The following is a 19,784-nucleotide window of genomic DNA, read 5'->3' as shown; positions in this document are numbered from 1 at the left end:
TAGTGTAAACAAACATAGCACTGCCGGAACTACTTTTAGCTCCACACCGGTCGCACTCAGGATTTCCGACCAGCGTTAAAAGTGCCGTCCAGCACTTGCTGTTACTTTGAGGTCATCATTTAGTTCATAAAATTGCATGAAGAGTTTACAAAAACAATGGTACTATGGAATCCCTTTCAATAAAATGCTGTTTAAACAGTACCAGCAGTTAATTATCGTATGCTGATTTGGCATACAAAAAGCTATTTAAGCTGGTTGAAGGTACGTTCACAAAGATCATTGCCCTTTGAACTTAAGTTTTCCTGTCACACAATACCTCTGTACGATTGAAAGGAGACAAACTGAAGAATTTTTGCTTTGTATGAATGTTTATAACCCTATAAAAGAAAGTACGGTAGCAAAAATCAGCACAACAAAACAGGACTTTTACTAAAACTTACACTTTCAATTTCCACTACGGGGCAAATGGCCTTCTAATCGTTCAGTGCAGCGCCGCCATCGTTTAAGCTCTGCTATTGCTATTGTCAATAGCAACAGATTTTTCAAGATGGCGGCGCCCAGAAAGAGAAGCTGCGATATTGAGTTATAGTACTTATATATCTAAAAACAGCTGTAAATATAGGAGGCAAAATGTAGAAAATGATACTGTTGTATTTGTTTTTGCTAGATATACTTCCCAAGATATGTCGGATTATTGAAACACACCTGCAGACTGATTATACAGCCAATGTTTACAATATCGCGCTGGGCTTGTTGATGTCGCCGAACACCAGCAATACAAATGCAAAAAAATGAACAAATTATGTAAGCCTTCAAAAATCAAAAATCATATAATGGAAGCATATTATCTCCAGATAATATCTGTAATTTTTTATATACATAGTGGCAGCAATAAGCATAAAGAGGCGAGCGATGTGAAATGGGTCGGTATAGCATCGCAGCCGGTGGAAAGGCTGTTGTTATGTATAGGGTATTCGGATGTAAGCCGCGGAATTACTCGCGTCTGTTACAATGTAAAATTAAAATATTAAAGCTAAACTTCAAAAATCTAAAACCACATAATTGAAGTGCACTACATCAATAATATTATATAGGGCTCAGCCCTTGGTGTCGCGCCAGGGTTAAGATTGGCAATGTTATTTGTATTGATTCCTGATAAAATGTAATTAATTGTTACTTCATAAACGTTTGTATGACAACTATGCCCAGTTTCCCTCTGATGAAGCAGTTCACGTACGGTACACGACGTCAAACCCTGCAGCAGTGCAGGTATAGATTTTCTGTAACGTGTACAATTTTGGACAAAAATTGGCAATTTTTACAATGATAACAGCCTATTGCGTAAACTAGGGGCGTATTATGCAATCATTATCATTGCAATGGTAACCGCACAACCCATCTTCCACTTGCAAGCTGAAAACTATATCGTTCTGTCTAAAAACTGGCAATTTTTGAATCTAATTATTGACACAGGGGGCGCTTTTCTAAATTCAATCCCAGCATTCTTTGCGTTTGCCCCCGTTCATATGCACGACAGTTTTCTCCCTTATCTATATTAACGATATTTTGTATCAGCGACAAGGTGCATAATAACATTTACTGGCTAATAAAAGAGGTATATTTTATAAATGGCATGTTATGCAATAGTAATTTGTTTCGTATTCGTTTATTTACGAGTACTCAAAATAAAACATGGCGGCGCCCATGAAAGAAGGGTACACTTCCGGTTAGTCGGATAGTATATTATAATATGCGCATGCGTAGTCAGTAAGCCGCTGGCGCGACTATTATAACACTGCTTCAAAACGAGTGCGCATGCGTGAAGTTATATTTGCAGCACAGATTTGCGGGAAACTCATGCCTTTGCTCTATTTCCATCCCAAAACTTCATCGGTAGCTTACAGTTAATGCACGTGAACAGAATAAAAACCAACAACGTCAGCACAGGGAGAGGGTTTATGGTTTTCGCCACGACTACAAATGCCATGCTGAAGATACGTTTACAAGGCCCTGTCAGTCAACGGATGTAACCGCCTTCGCCCAAGAAATTTGCATATGAATAGCAAAAATGTTGACCTTTTGTCTACCCCACCCGATATTTTTTTCTAGCGAGCGTTAGATGTTGAAACTTTGGGGTTTTGTTGTCTATTAAATTACATTTGACATACTAGATGTGACAAAATATCTGTGCATGTGATGGTGATGAACGGCATGAATGAAAGTTGAAATTTTATGGAATTTTGATATGTGTTCTTGTTTCATCGGCGATGTCGTCTGCAGGGTTTTCAGTATCTATAATCTGCATAACAATAAAAGGGCTTCCCCGGGATTTCCCTCTTGCCGATACCAGCTTGACAAGTCTGATACGAGTGGCATGGATCCCAACACATAAATAAAGCTTCAATGTGAATTCTACGACAGACAATTAGTCTTTTAACTCGACACCAAATCAACCAAAAGTTATAACGTCATGTCAGTAGTTGTCATCTGCATGTACTTATTAGTGCAACACCTCGACATGTCGTCTCCAGTGTGTGCCCACGCACCTCAGACAAGATCTGTTTATGGTAACACATGTAATGGTGATCTTGTAAGACTTTCAAATGCTGTTATTGCGAGGAATGCCAATTGCATGTTTCGGGAATATTTGTGCAAAACGCGCATTATACAAGCTCGTCACGACGAAGGGTTTGTTCAAACATAAAATCAAAACTACATTCCTCGTCGTTTGTTTTACTACCACGGAAACACTACAGAGAATTCGACAAAATTGGATGCACTACAGCTAACTACAAAACCAGCGCATACATTTGCACCAGATGTTATGAGAGAGTCAAAGAGATAATTGGAGATGAAATTATTGCTGAGAAACAGTCTTCTTCGGAGGTGAGTGCTGATATTTTCAGCAGTTTGTTCCGACTACAACACATAAAGTACAAGCAAACTTACTTTTTTGACAATATTTGCACTATTGTTTAATAAACCACCTAATATAAGTACAGACTGTGAGAACTAAAAGCTGGATAACTGTTCAAAGTTCATAATGAATAACAGTGCATCTATCAAAAAGTAACAGTGACACAGGTATCAAATATTCCACCACCTTTTATGGCGACCATTATATACTGCTCAGTAAATATTATACCAATGCTTAATAGGTATACCAGAGTAGGATTGGTTGGTTTCATTTTATTGGGTTCACTATGAAATGTAATGATAATTTTCACAGTAACTTTCATTCTTTGGGTAAGTGTTAAAATTGTGCCAGAGAATGCAGTGTTGTATCAATCTTTTAGAAGATATGTTGAAGATGTGACATGAAAATTCTGTTGCCTACTAAGCTTATAAGAAAATCAACACAGAGAACATTGTTAATCAAATTATTTTTATCTGTAGATTTTATTTAATGGACACCATAGTATATCATGTGTGAATTCCCGCCATTTCATAAAATGCAATTATTATGAAAGTTCAGAGTCTCAGGATTGAAGCATTAGCATTAGAATCACTCAGAAAATATCTCATGATCCAGTGATGTTTTGTTTTGAGAGTTTCAAGACAGGTCAATGTGCATCTCAATCTATTCTCAATCTTTGTATGAAATCTATAATCAGGTAAATATTAAAATCCTCAAAACAGGTATTTCCTTCATTTCAAACTCCAGGTTTCCATAGGAATCTGTAAAAGTGAGAAAAAAGAAAGGATTAAATTTGTTGATATTTGATATTTGATGATATTTGTATACATAATGCTATGATTGAGCCATGAACACTTTCCATTTACAGCATATTTTGCTTCTCTATCTCCTTAAACTCTCCATAGGTACCACATGTCAGTCATCATTTGAAGAGGCATGTGACATTATTCAAAGACAAGTTTGAATTAAGTTCAGAATTTTAAGATAATTAAGCTACAGAGAGTGATAAGTTTGGCTACTGAAAAACGTGAGTAATGAAGTTCTGTTTTAAATTATCACTGGGGAAAAAGGCACAGATAATAACTGACACAAAGATTTATCAATTACTTTGTTTACATTTGCCCTTTCCTGTTTTTCCTGGTTTCATAGTAAAAACAAAGCCGAAGGGCTTTGTAGCAACTTAGGCTTTGTTGCAAAATGTATAATTAAATGTAAGTGTAGACTTTAAAAATATTTCCATAACAACAACGCTGATGTAACACATTGGTCTATGAAATTAAGAGAAATGCATTTCATCGTTATTTGAAAATGGAGAATTAGACACTATGTATGTTCTCTATGACCATAACAAAATTACAGGGAAATAGAGCCAAAAGTTGCACACCATATGAAAGGTGATGTATTACTGTGGATCTGTTTTCTTTTCAGAATCATTACCAACATTTCCAGTTCTCCTGGCCAGATTCCAGGTTGAACTGTAAAGGCATCAAACACAGCAAGAAAATGAATATAACAAGCTGTACGACCCTCAAGAGATGGAGGAATTTTGTGAAAAGAAGTGTCCAGGTCTGTTCAGCCTGATGGTAAATGGCACAAGACAACTAAGTAATTTCCCATAGGCCACCACAGTAACGTTAATGAGCTCGATTTTCCTATTTTAAAATATTCAGCGGCGCGAATCCTCTTAACAGGTGTTAGGTCAATGTCAGCTTGACTACTGATTAATTTTTTTGTGTAGGCAAGTCCACAGAAATTTGAGATAGCGATGAAAATAGCACCCTCAGTGGTGTTTTAACAAAATTCAGGCTATTGTTATGATTTCTATTAGCCCTACAACCTCATATTACCATCAAATGCTTCAGCCATTATTCACAACAGTCGGCATTTTGATTCGGGCAGAAAAATATCTTTACAAAAATTCTTGACGTTAAAGTTCAAACTAAACAAGCATCCATGCAGATATCAAAACTTCAAGGTCTGCAATATTTTTCTTCCGAACTATCTTCGTCGGTAACTAACCCGGAAGTGAATTAGTGGTCTTGTGCCAAATGCTCTCTCAAGAGATGACACAAGACTCTCTCTTGAGAGAGCTGCAGTTATCAGAAACCAGATATCAACTGAAAATGCTCACGTGTTTCATTATATATCAATGTTATGTGTAAATTTGAACCTTTGCCTCATGTTTGAAACTTCATTGAAATTATTATGATCAACATAATGAACAATAATCACAGCCGATTAATTCTAAAAGGTCATGAAGTATACAAATATGTAATTAGCTGAAATAAAAATATTAAAGTTTCTTGACTGCTCTTATTGTATCACCGCTTTATCTAGCAAGTGTAATTACTGTTGGCCAAGTCCTTCAAGCCATATATGCCGAGCTGTGAAAGCTCATTAGATATGCAAATTATAAATTAGCTGACATGAAAATGTGAAATGACTTTCGATATTGTTTTGACCTAGTACCTGGTATAATCATCAATGTACATAGCATGTTTTGCCAACTTTGATCAAGTAAATCCCGGTATATATCCCTAATAAGCAAAGTTCATTAAATATGTAAAATAGGAATTGGCTTTAGTAAAAATTGTCAATAATGTTGTATCATGATATCTGCAATATGTGTAGCAAATTTTGTCAACTTTGGTCAAGTCAATTCAGACATATATCTCTAATTAGGAAAGATCATGAAATATGCAAATTAGGAATTGGCTGAAGTTAAAACGCTTAATGACTTTCAATAATGTTAAATCATAGTATCATAGTATCTTTAATATACATACCAAGTTTGGTTAATTTTGATCGGGTCAAATCAGACATATATCCCTAGTTAGGAAAGTTCATTAAATATGCAAATTAGCATTTATCTTTCATGTCACCCCTTAATGGTTCCCACTGCTGATATATCTTGGTGTGATCAACATTTGTAGCAAATCTCATCAAATTGTGTGTAGTCGTTTTTAATATATATCCGTTTTTTTTTAAATCATTAATTATGCAAATGAGCAAAAAGTATGCAAGCCACACCCACCAAAAACTAATCAGTTCTTGCCATTTGCTAACTGAATATATGTACCAGATTTGATTCTGATCTGATATGCCGTTTTTGAGATATCGGACCAACAGACAGACAGACAGACAGACAGACACACAGACAGACAGACGGACAGACAGACAGACAGACATCGCTGCGACATATGCTCACTTGTGTAAACACGTGAGCAAAAAAGTCTACTGCTGCACTACATACTGTTGCGGTAAGTAAGGAAAATTTACACATTTGATCAAGCTAGTCCTTGTCATCCTTTGGAAATGACACCACTATGACAGATCCAAACTCTCAATGCTTTCTGATGTAAAATATCACACTGACAATATTCCTGATCTCCGTGAACTTTACGACAGCAGGCCATCTATTCTTACTGAGAAAAAAGTTGAAATCTGGTACTTCCTTCTACGTAGTCACATACAACCGCATACATCAACAGATATAATCACTAAAACAGCTCACAGTCTTGCTTCTTCCAGACTTAATACAGACAATCCTCTCCACTTCTACATGGGTATGGCAGAGGAACAACAACCCACGACTACACCATGGTGGCTGGCAAAACAGCAGAATATCTGGTCCAGGTATTAAAGAGTGTTGCTGAGAATTGTGGACAGTCAACTCTTGTCAGTCAATTTGCGGCTGCAAGGCTAAAATACCAAATACCAACTTTGCAGGTTGAAATAAATAAGGAATTGTGTGTTAACACAAATCCAGTTTGTAAGTCCACGGAGCTAGGCTGCCTGCAGAACAACATGTCCTGAAGTCACTTTGCATTGCTGACGTAGACATCTTATACTGGTTATCTTTCTACTCATCTGCTGACGTAGACACTTAGCATCTGCTATCTAGCTACCATCTTTCTTGCGCACGGCACTTGACCTAATCCTTGCTGCAAGCTTCTTGTCCAAGTTCATTCATTCTAGGCCATCAGGCTGTCTGCCAAGCTATTACAACACTCCCTGCTGCTCGTTTCAAGTCACTCCCGGTCCCCTTTATTCCCGTATCTACCGGACCACAGCGCCGACAATGCCTCCTCGAAAACGAACCAAGAAGTCTACGCCGCGCGTAACGCCGTACGTTCGTCCAGTGACCCGTGCACGATCAGGGACGCGAGGGGCGTCGTCCACTCCTGACCTCCCCGCTGCCGAACAAGGTCAGACCGCTCCAACTGCTCCAGCCACCGTAGCGACGGCTGCCCACGGTCTACCACAACCTCAATCAGCTGCCGTTACCATACCGCAAAGCGAAACTCTGGTATCAACAAAATCAAGTACCACCTCAATCGGGAGTCGTGACGATGGAAATGTTTTCCGCCCTGCAGACTTCGATGGCCAACATGGCCGCCAACATGGCCAACATAGCAAATCTACTGCAACAACGCCTCTCACCGACCTGCGGGGAGAAGCCTTCACTTCCGGCAACAACAACAGCCCCCAGCAGAACCAAGATGGCGGCGCCCAGGCAGCTCATGATCCGCCCGTTCAAGCGACCAACCCAGGGGTAAACACGGTCGCGCTTGCCTCGAACTTTTCTCCCAACAACCTCCTCCAGGGCCGCGGTATACCATCCGAAAGACTGCCAAACGTCGAACTGGTTTCACCTGCTATTCGCCGCGATATTCTTTCAGGTAAGGATATCAATCTTGCCTGCTTACTCATACCCGGCTACAATTACCACGATGGCGAACGACATATCATCATCGGCAACGAAGCCCTGTCTCTGAAACCTCTCCAGGACGGCAGAGTAAATAGACCTCTCACCATTACTGAATTCATTCAAGCTTTCACCGTCTATAAAAACGTCATGTGTGAGGCATTCCCTAATCGTCGAACAGAACTTGATGCATACGTCACGGACATCGTTGGCATGTCAAAACGTTTCAGCGGTTTCGCCTTCTACGATTACCACCGCGACTTTTCCGCCAAGGCGGCCGCACTCCTGTTAAATCATGGCATCAAAGTAGACTGGGGAGTTCGCGATTCGCTCATCTACACCTCGACATTCTCCGGTCTCAAGGCCAACCTTTGCAACGTCTGCAATAGTGCAGTGCATACCACCGAAGTCTGCCCGTACCTTGAGAGTAAGAGACCAAACAACAATCCCTTAAGGTTCCAATCGCCTTCATCGACCGTCGATAAAAGCGGAAGAAGACGCGTCACCTACCAGGGCAAGGAAATCTGCAATAACTTCAACTCCCAGCCTGGTTGCAAACGAAGTAACTGTGGTTTTTCCCACGTGTGTTTGGTATGCTACTCATCCGATCACTCATCAGCTCAAGGAAAATGTCGACCTAAAGACCAAGCTAACAGAGCCTGACTGCACGATACGCCATCCACATTTAACGCTGACACTTGTGCACCATCAACACCAATTAATATTGGCACCCTTGCCTCCGAACTTTCAAATCACCCCGACAAAGGATTCGTCAAGTACCTGCTTACAGGACTTTCTGAAGGATTTAACACAGGCCTACGCTGTCAACTTTCCTCATCGCTCATCTGTCGCAACCTTCTCTCAGCCCGACAAGATCCGGATTTTGTGTCGCACCAAATTAACTCCGAACTGCAAAAGGGCTATCTTATCGGCCCTTTCACCACACCACCATACGCCTTTATCGCTGTAGCCCGCTAGGCATCGCAGAAAAGAAATACTCAGCCAAAAAACGCCTAATCGTCGATTTGTCATCTCCTCACAACAATGAAGACACACCCAGCGTCAATGACTTCATCGACAAACAGGAATTTTCGCTCTCCTACGTAAAGATAGACGACGCCATTGCAGCCATCCAAAGGGCGGCCGAGGAGCATGGCTGTGCAAGACTGACATTGTCGATGCTTTCAAGCTCATCCCTATTCACCCCTCGCTATGGCACTTTTATGGCATCCACTGGAAAAAACATTTCTATTTCTTCACCCGACTGCCCTTCGGGTCACGCTCCAGCCCTAAGATCTTCGATCAGCTTTCCAAGGCCATCTGCTGGATTGCTCAAGAAAATTACGGTATCGAGATAATTTTCCACCTGCTAGATGATTTCCTAACAGTTGACAAACCATCATTCGATGCGGACCGCACTATGGCCTTAATTACCCACATCTTCAGGAGACTCTCTGTACCCATCGCACCACACAAGACCGTCGGCCCCGTTACTATACTAGAATACCTTGGAATAGAGCTTGACACAGTGAAGATGGAAGCGCGGCTCCCTCACGATAAACTGTCTAGAATAGCCGCCCTCATCCAGTCCTTCTTATCTCGCCCCACGTGTACAAAACGAGAACTGCTAAGCCTCCTAGGGCACCTCAACTTTGCATGCCGTGTCATTATACCGGGGCGAACTTTCATATCACGCCTAATCGAAATCTCAAAGGAGCACGGAAACTCCACTACCGCATCCATTTGACCGACGAGAGCAGACTTGACCTTCGGATGTGGCACCGCTTTCTCTCCAGCTGGAACGGAGTATCAATGTTCCTCGACTTCCACGCTACAAGGGCCTCAGCAATACAGCTTTTTACAGATGCCAGTGGTATTGGTTTTGGCGGGTATTTCCAAGGGCAATGGTTTAATGCACGCTGCCCCCCCCCTCTCAAGCTTGACGCCAACCGTGAGCTCTCCATTGCTTTTCAGGAACTCTACCCAATCGTCATCGCAGCTCTACTTTGGGGCCAATCATGGACCCGAAAACGCTTGGTGTTCAACTGCGACAACATGGCCACGGTCCATATTCTCAATAAAGGCCGTTCCAAGTCACCATCAATCATGAAACTGATGCGCACCCTCGTGCTTTGCGCTGCCTCCCATAATTTCATGTTCCATGCCGACCACATACCAGGCAAACATAACTTAATTGCTGATTCTCTTTCTCGTTTTCAGATGACACGCTTCCGCCAAGCAGCTCCCTTGGCCAATGCGACACCCTGCCAACTACCCTCCAACATAATGTTCAACTGAATAGGGCGGCCGCCACCTTCAAGCAAGCTGCACTGGGCACCCGGACAATTGAATCTTATGCAACTGGAGTTCGCTCGTGGGTACAATTCTCTGCAAGGTACGGCACTCAGGTACAGATGTCTCATTATCCATCCATCTCCAAAGACCTGCTAATCTACTTCGTCGTCCACTGTGCAACCCACCTTCACCTCAAGTACTCCACCATCAAGGTTTATCTCGCCGGCATCCGTCATCACTACATAATGGCGGGTCTGCCAAACCCACTCACCTCAACTAACAACCAACCACACCTTCGTCTCCAGTACACCTTACGGGGAATTCAACGGCTGCAAGGACCATCTTCACGCCCCCGGCTACCCATAACATTTGATATCCTGCGACAACTGTGCTCGCTGCTCCGCTCGACCGTGTATGGATCATATCTAGACCTCCTGCTGGAATCTGCGTTCGTTCTTAGCCTTCTTTGGTTTTCTCCGCTGCAGCGAATTCACCTGCTCTGGACGCTCCTTTAACCCTGCATATAACCTGTGTGTTCGCGACCTCAACGTCCAAACCGACACTCAGGGCTATCGGATGCTCTTTCCGTGAACATTAAGGCATCCAAGACAGATCAAATGCGCCGTGGCTTTAAGCTTCGTCTATTCGCCACCAAGTCAACGATATGCCCAGTCACAACAATCCATCGTTTCCTCAGAGTCCGCCGACAAATGTGTTCTTCGCCTCAGGAACCCCTCTTCATCCTTCCAGAAAGAGTACCGCTAAACCGCGAGACATTCACTACGCTGCTCCGTTCCTTACTTTCGCGCCTTGGCTTCCAGCCCCACCTGTACGCTGGACATTCATTTCGCATTGGGGCAGCCACCACAGCCGCACACGCCCACCTTCCAGACCACCTTATTCAAACTCTCGGCAGGTGGTCCAGTGACTGTTACCGTACTTATATTCGGACACCAGAAAGCCTTCTGCGTCACGCATCTCAATCAATGACTATGCCATAGGGCCTTTTGTAGAGACACTAGCCACTCGGTAGCAACTTTCTTTTTTGTTTGGTTTCGCACGTACACCACATTTCGGACCTGTCGGGACCGCGCAGGGCCACCTGCAACCTTCACCCCATGCAGGGCCACCTGCCACCCACATCACCACTTCATGCTGGGGCCGCACAGGGGCACCTGTCCCCCCAGATCATTGCTCCCCCCGAGCCATGCTGCCAGCCCCTCGGGACCGGAGTCCATTGAGCTTCACCCACATTTCACCCCTCATGCTGGGGCCGCACAGGGGCACCTGTCACCCCAGCTGCAGCTCCTCGGGCCGGGAGCCCATAGCTCCCCCCTGATCCGTGCTGCCGCCCCTCGGGGCTCGTATCACATACTTACATTACACACGCACCAGCCGCCATTGCACCCCTCATGCTGGGGCCGCACAGGGGCACCTGTCACCCCAGCTGCAGCTCCTCGGGCCGGGAGCCCATAGCTCCCCCCCCGATCCGTGCTGCCGCCCCTCGGGGCTCTTATCCCATACTCTCATCTCGAACCAAGCGAGTCAACTTGGTCTCGAGCGTCACCCCCCATTGCACAAGCACCAAACATCACTGCACCCTCATGCTGGGGCCGCACAGGGGCACCTGTCACCCCAGATCACCACTCCCCCCGAGCCGTGCTGCAGCCCCTCGGGCCGTGAGCCCACAACTTCCCCCTGAGCCGTGCTGTTGCCCCTTGGGCCGCGAGTCCCATACTTTCATCTCCAACCAAGCGAGTCAACTTGGTTTCGAGCGTCACTACCCATACTTCCTACAAACATACACTCACACATACTCTTTCATGGGGGTCTCTCCGTCCAGTCTGTTTGACTGTCCTCCGCTTGGGCCATCCATTGCATGTACCCCACTCAAGAAGGTGATCTCCACCGGCCCGGTGGAACCACTTTCACTTTCGGCTTTCCCAAAGGTCTGCAAACACAACTTTGCAACCCAAACCTTTGCCCAGGAAGCAGACTGGCGGAGACCCCTCACCCAATCTTTGAGTTATTTTGTGCTTAGTTTTGAAATGGTTTTTGCCTAGATTTTTACTTTCGTAGTTTTGCTTGACACTGTATTTTCCGTAGTTAGGTTATCACTGCTTTGTATTTGTCCACTGTCGCTTATTAAATTCTTTTAAGGTGAAGTACTGCGAATTACGTCAAAATTAAGCTGTGGTGTCATTTTCTTGAAACTTTGCACAAATATTCTGGGAAGTTGTGCAAGTGCAAAAATGAAATAAAAAATGGGGGTCACCACGCTCGTTTCCATGGAAACGGACGTTAAAATGGCGTCGTTAGAAATAAATAAAAATGATATAATTCACTTAAACTAAAGAAAGCAATTATAAAACGCTTAGCAAATGAGTTAATTTTAATAAATACCAAGAATTAAGATCCATATCTATCGAATGTATAGTTTTATGATGTTTGTGAAGAAATTTTAACATAAGTATCGATTACAAAATGACGATATCGAAATTATATCACTACATAATTTTCGAACTTTCTTCCTGTCGCTTTGAATGGTGTCATTTTGACCAAACTTGGCGAATAAACTCCTGACATAATACCATTTAGTTTACACTTTTAATAAAAGGGTGTCACCACGCTACTTTTTACAATATCTCCAGGTGAATGGGTAATTTGCGCCATATAAATGGGAGAGAAATGTTAATTTTTCGCTCATATGGAATAAAAACCAGCTTCCTAGGGGGTCAAAATATGACAAGGTTATAGGTCACATGTATTTCTAAGACACTGGGTCCAAAAATTAGGAAAAAGCGCAATTTCAACAATGACAGGTGATGTTAAATACATGCGCTACAAAATAACCCATTTGCGGCAGGCTTGAGTTAAATCTGCGCAGAAACGTTCTAAAGCGTGTGCGCGTCCGAATTCGTCGTCCTTTACCTTAACACCATATCCTGTGTAGCGGTGTGTGCTTACAAAATAAGGAATTGTGTGTTAACCACAAATCCAGTTTGTAAGTCCACGGAGCTAGGCTGCCTGCAGAACAACATGTCCTGAAGTCACTTTGCATTGCTGACGTAGACATCTTATACTGGTTATCTTTCTACTCATCTGCTGACGTAGACACTTAGCATCTGCTATCTAGCTACCATCTTTCTTGCGCACGGCACTTGACCTAATCCTTGCTGCAAGCTTCTTGTCCAAGTTCATTCAGCAAATATTCCAAATCAAAGCCTGAGATGTGATTTTACTTCATGTTCAGTGGCTCAGAGGCCATGTCTGCAGAGATATGTGTATTGCCTTGCGGACACAGCTTCATCAAGAGTGCCTATCTCTTTCTGGTGAGAAGTGTTTGGTGTGCACCCTTTACTGTTAGAAAATGTCCAGAAACTCTGTGAAAATTTTAACCAAGGTCTTCTGCCACCAACAAAACATCACCCACAGTCATCAAATACCCAAAACCTGACATAACAGACGAAGACCCCCACATTTCCTACACTAGACGAAACATACTATGATTCATCACACTTCAAAGACAAGTAGACCACTGTACAACAACCACAACAAACAAGAGAACAAGTTCACTGCACACAACAACATACACAGTACCAAACAACCAACAAGCAATGTAACTCATTGTATGCAGACAGGGCATACAAAGACAACCAGAGGTAGAATTTCATGCCCCACAGCTCTACAGGACAGAGCTGAACATAATCAACAGTAAAGTAACAATATGGCTATCAATTAAAACATACACCCAAGTCTTCTTTTATACCCTGAAGGGGAAGTCAAACTGTGGGCTCTTCCTCACCACATATCACAATCAACTATTGACAGTTGCATGGGAAGCAATGCATGCACATTGATTTGTTTGATACAAGGCAACTCATTCTGGCATCACATAAACAATCAGACATTCCATGACTACTTACCAACAATGTGGATGGATACCATCCTACATCACTACAAGAAGGAAACAGGGTGTATGATTTGTATGTTACTGAACAGGGCAGAAACCTTTCAGTTGCAGATGCAGCACATATACTTGCATATCTCAGTATACAAAACATGGGGCCAGAAATTGCTGTTGACATTGTCAATCCAGATAATTCTTCTGTTTCCCGAACACTTTCTCACCTGTTGTTGACCTTGCCAACCAAATCAGCTGGTATCTTTATTTTACAAGGAAAGTCCACTTTACAGTTTACTATTAGCAAGCCCAGATGATCATATTGTCCTTTTCGATAGCCACACACATGGAAATGTTGGTGCTATTGTATTATGCTGTCAAAAAAGAAGAAAGCTTGTAGATAGAATGTTGCAGTACTTTAATTCATTATCAAATTCAACGCAATATACTCTTGGATCACTGACTGTTGTACAATACACATGAGTTTGGCATGCTTCTAGGTGAAGCATTACAATAAGCTAAACGATGGAATACAATTGAAATGTTTCCAAAAAGTCTGCAGCCCGTCATAAGGTTTATGAAATTTACACATTAATGTGGCTATCCTTTGCAATCTTGAGATGCTCTTATTTCAGTTATAAAAATCAATGAAAATGAAACAAGAAAAATGATACTGATGTTTTTACATGAGAATTGTTCTTGGTCCTGATTTCTAAATTAATTTTCATGTACATATGCAATGTAATACATATTATGTATTTATACTTTCTCATAATTATTGACATCTATAGTGTTGACAAAGGAGTATTAAAATCTCATTTGATTATTTACTTTTCTATAAGATTGTGTCAAGTCTCTTTGTATGTCAAGTAACTGATTACTCACAATCAGAATACTGAAATTCTACAGTTATGCTTGTTACATCTATACCTACCTGCTACACACTGCATAACCCATTTATCAGTTTGTATGCAAAGAACTGAAAATTTATTTAGAAATGAATTATTTTATAATTAATACAAACATAATTCAAACTGTAAATTCATATGATGAACAATGATAAAATCTACTTACCAATTAGTGCAAATGGGAATGCTTCACCTATTCATTTTGTAGGATCTTCCTCACATCAATGATTAGCAAATCCTTTTTAAATCTGACTTTTTAAAGTAAAAACAAAATACATCTAAATGGACGTCTGTCTGTCATGCGTTCACATCTAGCACATGTAATATTCAAATATGGCACCCTGATTAACTACAGGATTGGACCATTGCAGTCAAAACAAATAGTGTCTTAGAAACTTTTGGTGGTTAAAAACTTCACATTCTTAAATCATAGCATGCAAAATTATGTCCATGCTTGGACTCACGCCTACACTGTACTCTCATTAATCTAATATAAACATATAGGGAGGAATTTTTGATATATAATTTTACAAAGTATTAAATAACAAGGTTTACAAATAAGTATTAATATGAACTTACCTGCATCATCCTTCGGTGCTTATATTCATCCAATAGATTTGTACAATAAAGAGAAGTGACAAGTATCAAAGCAATCAACTACCAAGTAGTCAGACATACATCCTGCAAGATTAATGCCCATAGTAATAATAATTTGAAAGTGAATAAATACATGCAGTTCAACAATTGGTAATGTGAGGGTTGGCCATGTATACTAAAACATGACAATCATTTCTTTGATCTCACTTGTTAATTACATATAAGTAAAAACAGATCTTGCCTATTGGAAAAATAAATAAAAGCTGGTATCCTTCGTGAAGAGAATGGGAAAAATAAAAATGACCCAACCGTATAGTTCATGATCTTTAAAGTTTTTTTTTAGTTACTATATGTTGAGTGCTTGGTTCTCAAAATGTGATGAAATTTCAGAAAGTAGCTTTCAAACAACAGCAGTTTATGTGAACAATCGACATTAATTTGTTATCTTATTCCTAGAAATTGAATCGTGCGAACATGAATCAATTTGTAAAATCAGCCTTTATATACTAGGCTTCGTTTAGAAGCATATTGATACTGAAAATCCAGGACATTATCCAAGGTATGGAATAAAATAAGATTCTGCAGTTTATACACAAAACAAATACATTGAAAATAAATCTTTAGACAGTGAGACAGTGTATCTCAATACGGATAGTATTTGGCAAATGAAATCCAACTCACCCAGCTGGGCCTGGGCTTGCTGCAGTTCCGTAGCCCACAACTTTCCTCGACGAGTTGTGTGTGTTCATCCGGAGACTCGACTCCGAGCAATTGATTTTTGGGTCATCAATGATGAGCCCGAGGCATTCTGATGCAAAACATGGAATTCAAGACCACTGTCGAAATCTTAGAATAGTAAGGAAACCTCTCCCTGCATGACGTTGTCAACTACAAGCAATCACTTTCGCTGCAAACCGTAGTAGTAGCTGAACGTTCTTCCGCATTCATTCAAATATAAACACTCACACGTGTGTTTGTTTCCGCGCTTCTCAAGTAATTTCGCACATGCGCCGTTTTTGAAGCGGGTGTTGACTATTATTGGTGTAATTTTTTAAATTAATAGCTGAAGGAACAATAATCTCCAAGCGAGCGATTTACTCGGGACCGGTGAATAATCACAGCCCGTAATATGCCAATGTATTGTATGGGCTTGGGCGTAATAAATTACGTCGCCGAATCACAAAAGTAAAATGTAAATTTAGATAAAACCAACGCAACATCTAACCATCGAAAATAACATCCTTGTAGTACAGTATCTCAAGATTATAGATTTAAGCAATAACCCCCGCCGCAGGATGGTATACAGGAGATTTTGGTACAATGCGCGACATATAGCACGAGCCGATAGGCGAGTGCTATATGGAGCGAATTGTACCAAAATCGAGTGTATACCATCCTGCAAAGGGGGTATTGCTATTATATTTGCGTGTATTTGTGGTCTTACTTGGGTATTTTCATCACTCGAAGCGCCAAATGCAGAAAACGGACGTCTGAGAGATAGAACGTCGGAAATTCTGCGCCCGAGACCGAGCATTTTTATAAGTTGGGATTCCGTACAGGCACACAGTATCCTACGATAAATACGCATTACGTCCATATCGACATTGCATTTTATTCGCATGCAACACGAACGATACTTGTCAAAAAATACCTGCTGCACTCACACAGAAAATGGGTCAAGAGTTCAAATCAAAAGAAAAAAGTAACAATTTTTTTCGTAAATTTACATAAGAACAATAGTCCTGGCTTTTTTGGCATACTAAAAATAGATTTGTCTCATTCTGTACCGCATACCGTCGCGACATTCAGTGGTGGCACAGTGAAGTTTAATACAGGATCTATTTTTGATGGATAATTTGGACGTTAATTGTACCAGAAAACAAGCATTTTTAAAATAATCCAGACTTGCGATGACTGCAACTGTGATGAACAGTTGTGCAGATTCTGAGTGTGTTGCCCGATGCAGGGAGAGCTGGACGCTGATAGTGATACTGCTCGTTGCATTTGATGTTAAATATCGTCACAGTCACCAGGATCAGGAGTCATCCCATTGTTATTTTGAACTCCTTGGTTTACATCGTTAGGACATCCCGATCTGTTATAGCCCACACTTTGGTAAATAATCTCTGACATACCATTACTGTGAACAAGTGTCAATTCATTTGTGTATGAACGAATACTATCTTCATTTTAAAGAGCGGTATATACTAGGATATGTCGCGTCACGACCCCCACAAAGTGCACGGTGCGCTGTCGCCCTAGGCCCTTTGCGTGCATCATACCCCAAACGTGCTGCTTCAGAGATGTCTTGCATCATCGATCCCAACTTATTTATACCAAGAGGTGAGTTACAGACCCACACTTTAACTGTGTATCAAAATTCGGTCTTCGGTCTTTGAAACAAAGTGGACTGTTTCGGTCTTTCTTGAGGGTCTATGGTTTAGATAGGTACGTTCAAATGCACCGACCGGGCAATTTTCGAAATGCTGGTTCAGGGGCCCGTTTTAGCACTGCTATCAGTGCTAAAACAGTATTTTAGCATCGCTGGAATGAGCTCTCGTCCAATCAGAATGGCGCATAGTAGCATGATATAATATAATTAGATTTTTACATTCATAGCTGCAGAAATATCTATCTTGAGGCATTGCGATCGGCACGATAGCGGCGAAGAATTTACATCCGGTAAATAGCCATTGTTTGTATGGGGTGCGGGAGAGTAATGTACGCGTACATCGCAGAATCACGACAGTAAAATGTAAATTTCAATAAAACTAACGCAAGATCCAAATATCAAAAATGACACCCTTGTAGAACAGTATCTCAAGATTATAGATTTAGACTTTTACATTAAAGCTGATGAAATAATATTCGTAGCTGATGAAATAAATACGTTGAAGCAATTTATCGACACGATACCGGCGATGAATTTGCAGCCGGTAGATGCCATTGTTTTCCTATGGGGCGCGAGCAACGTGTTTTTTGTCGAACTACAGACGGCGGTACAAGTGTAAAATCACAAAAATTTAAGCATAATTTAACAAGTCATCGTTGATGACACAGTCCCCACTTGTTAAAGGGTGCTTTGATTACAGGTCCTCAGAGAGGATAGAGTCCTCTTCATTAGGTCTGTGATAAAAATACTTTTGAATAAATTCGCTTGATACATGTCTGAGTTGTAGTTCAGGACATGAAAAAATCGTAATAAAATGGTCACATGGTGGCCATATTGGATCGAATCACAAAACAAATCAATGTGCATATGTATGACATAGGTCAATGTCCTTGTACCAACTTTGATTAAAATCGGTTGAAATATGCCTGAGTTATGGCTTTGTACATGAAAAAATCATAACAAAATGGCCGCACAGCAGCCATATTGGATCGTATCACAAAACAAATTTACATGCATATGTATGACATTGATCAATCTCCTTGTACCAACTTTGAATAAATTTGCTTGATACATGTCTGAGTTATGGTTCTGGACATGAAAAAACGTAATAAATGGCCACACGGCGGCCATATTGGATTGTATCACAAAACAAGTCAATGTCCATGTGTATGACATAGGTTGATGTCCTTGTACCAAGTTTGAATAAAATTGGTTGAGATATGCCTGAGTTATGGCTCTGTACATGAAAAAATTGTAACAAAATGGCCGCACGGCAGCCATATTGGATCGTATCACAAACAAATTGATGTGCATAGCTATGACATTGGTCAATGTCCTTGTATCAACTTTGAATAAAATCTGTAGAAACATGCCTGAGTAATGGCTCTGTACATGAAAAAAATCGTAATAAAATGGCCGCCTGGCAGCCATATTGGATTGTATCACAAAACAAATTGACGTGCATATGTATGACATAAGTCAATGTCCTTGTACCAATTTTGAATAAAATCGGTTGAGATATGCCTGAGTTATGGCTCTGTACATGAAAAAATCGTAACAAAATGGCCGCACGGCGGCCATATTGGATCGTATCACAAAAAGAATTGACGTGCATATCTATGACATTGGTCAATGTCCTTGTACCAACTTTGAATAAAATCAGTTGAAACATGCCTGAATTATGGCTCTGTACATGAAAAAATCATAATAAAAATGGCCGCCTGGCAGCCATATTGGATCGTATCACAAAACAAATCGACGTGCATCTGTATGACATATGAAGTAATCCTTGTACCAAGTTTGAATGAAATCGCTTCAGGCATCTCTGAGATATCTGCGTGAACGGACGGACGCACGCACGCACGCACGCACGGACGCACGCACACACGCACGGACATGACCAAACCTATAAGTCCCCCCGGACGGTGTCCGTGGGGACTAAAAAGCAAAAACGATAGGATTGTAGTTCGGCATCTCAAGATCTCAGGTGTGAATTTGTGTATCTATAAATAAAACACTAAAAAGATGAAGCGTGCGATCCGCAAGGTACTGACAACCCACGA

General features: G+C 41.3%; 2 long non-coding RNA genes across 4 annotated transcripts; one reads left to right on the top strand and one right to left on the bottom strand.

Moving 5' to 3' along the window:
• Nucleotides 1-1,929: 1,929 nt before the first annotated feature.
• LOC139128756 (uncharacterized) lies at nucleotides 1,930-4,709 on the top strand. Its single transcript, XR_011551398.1, has 3 exons — nucleotides 1,930-2,886; nucleotides 3,823-3,944; nucleotides 4,346-4,709. It is a non-coding gene; the product is annotated as an uncharacterized lncRNA (long non-coding RNA).
• Nucleotides 3,369-16,337, bottom strand: LOC139128755 (uncharacterized). Of its 3 annotated transcripts, none has more exons than XR_011551396.1 (6): nucleotides 16,011-16,337; nucleotides 15,312-15,413; nucleotides 14,899-14,984; nucleotides 14,052-14,198; nucleotides 4,302-4,392; nucleotides 3,369-3,678 (listed from the first exon to the last, which is right to left on the bottom strand). It is a non-coding gene; the product is annotated as an uncharacterized lncRNA (long non-coding RNA). The 3 variants fall into 3 exon arrangements; XR_011551397.1 differs by having other exon boundaries at nucleotides 4,324-4,392; XR_011551395.1 differs by lacking the exon at nucleotides 3,369-3,678 and having other exon boundaries at nucleotides 3,937-4,392.
• Nucleotides 16,338-19,784: the final 3,447 nt, after the last annotated feature.

This window comes from Ptychodera flava, unplaced genomic scaffold, assembly GCF_041260155.1.
Source record: "Ptychodera flava strain L36383 unplaced genomic scaffold, AS_Pfla_20210202 Scaffold_67__1_contigs__length_642179_pilon, whole genome shotgun sequence".
NCBI classification, from domain to species: Eukaryota; Metazoa; Hemichordata; class Enteropneusta; family Ptychoderidae; genus Ptychodera; species Ptychodera flava.
This window is presented reverse-complemented; position numbering and strand designations above follow the sequence as displayed.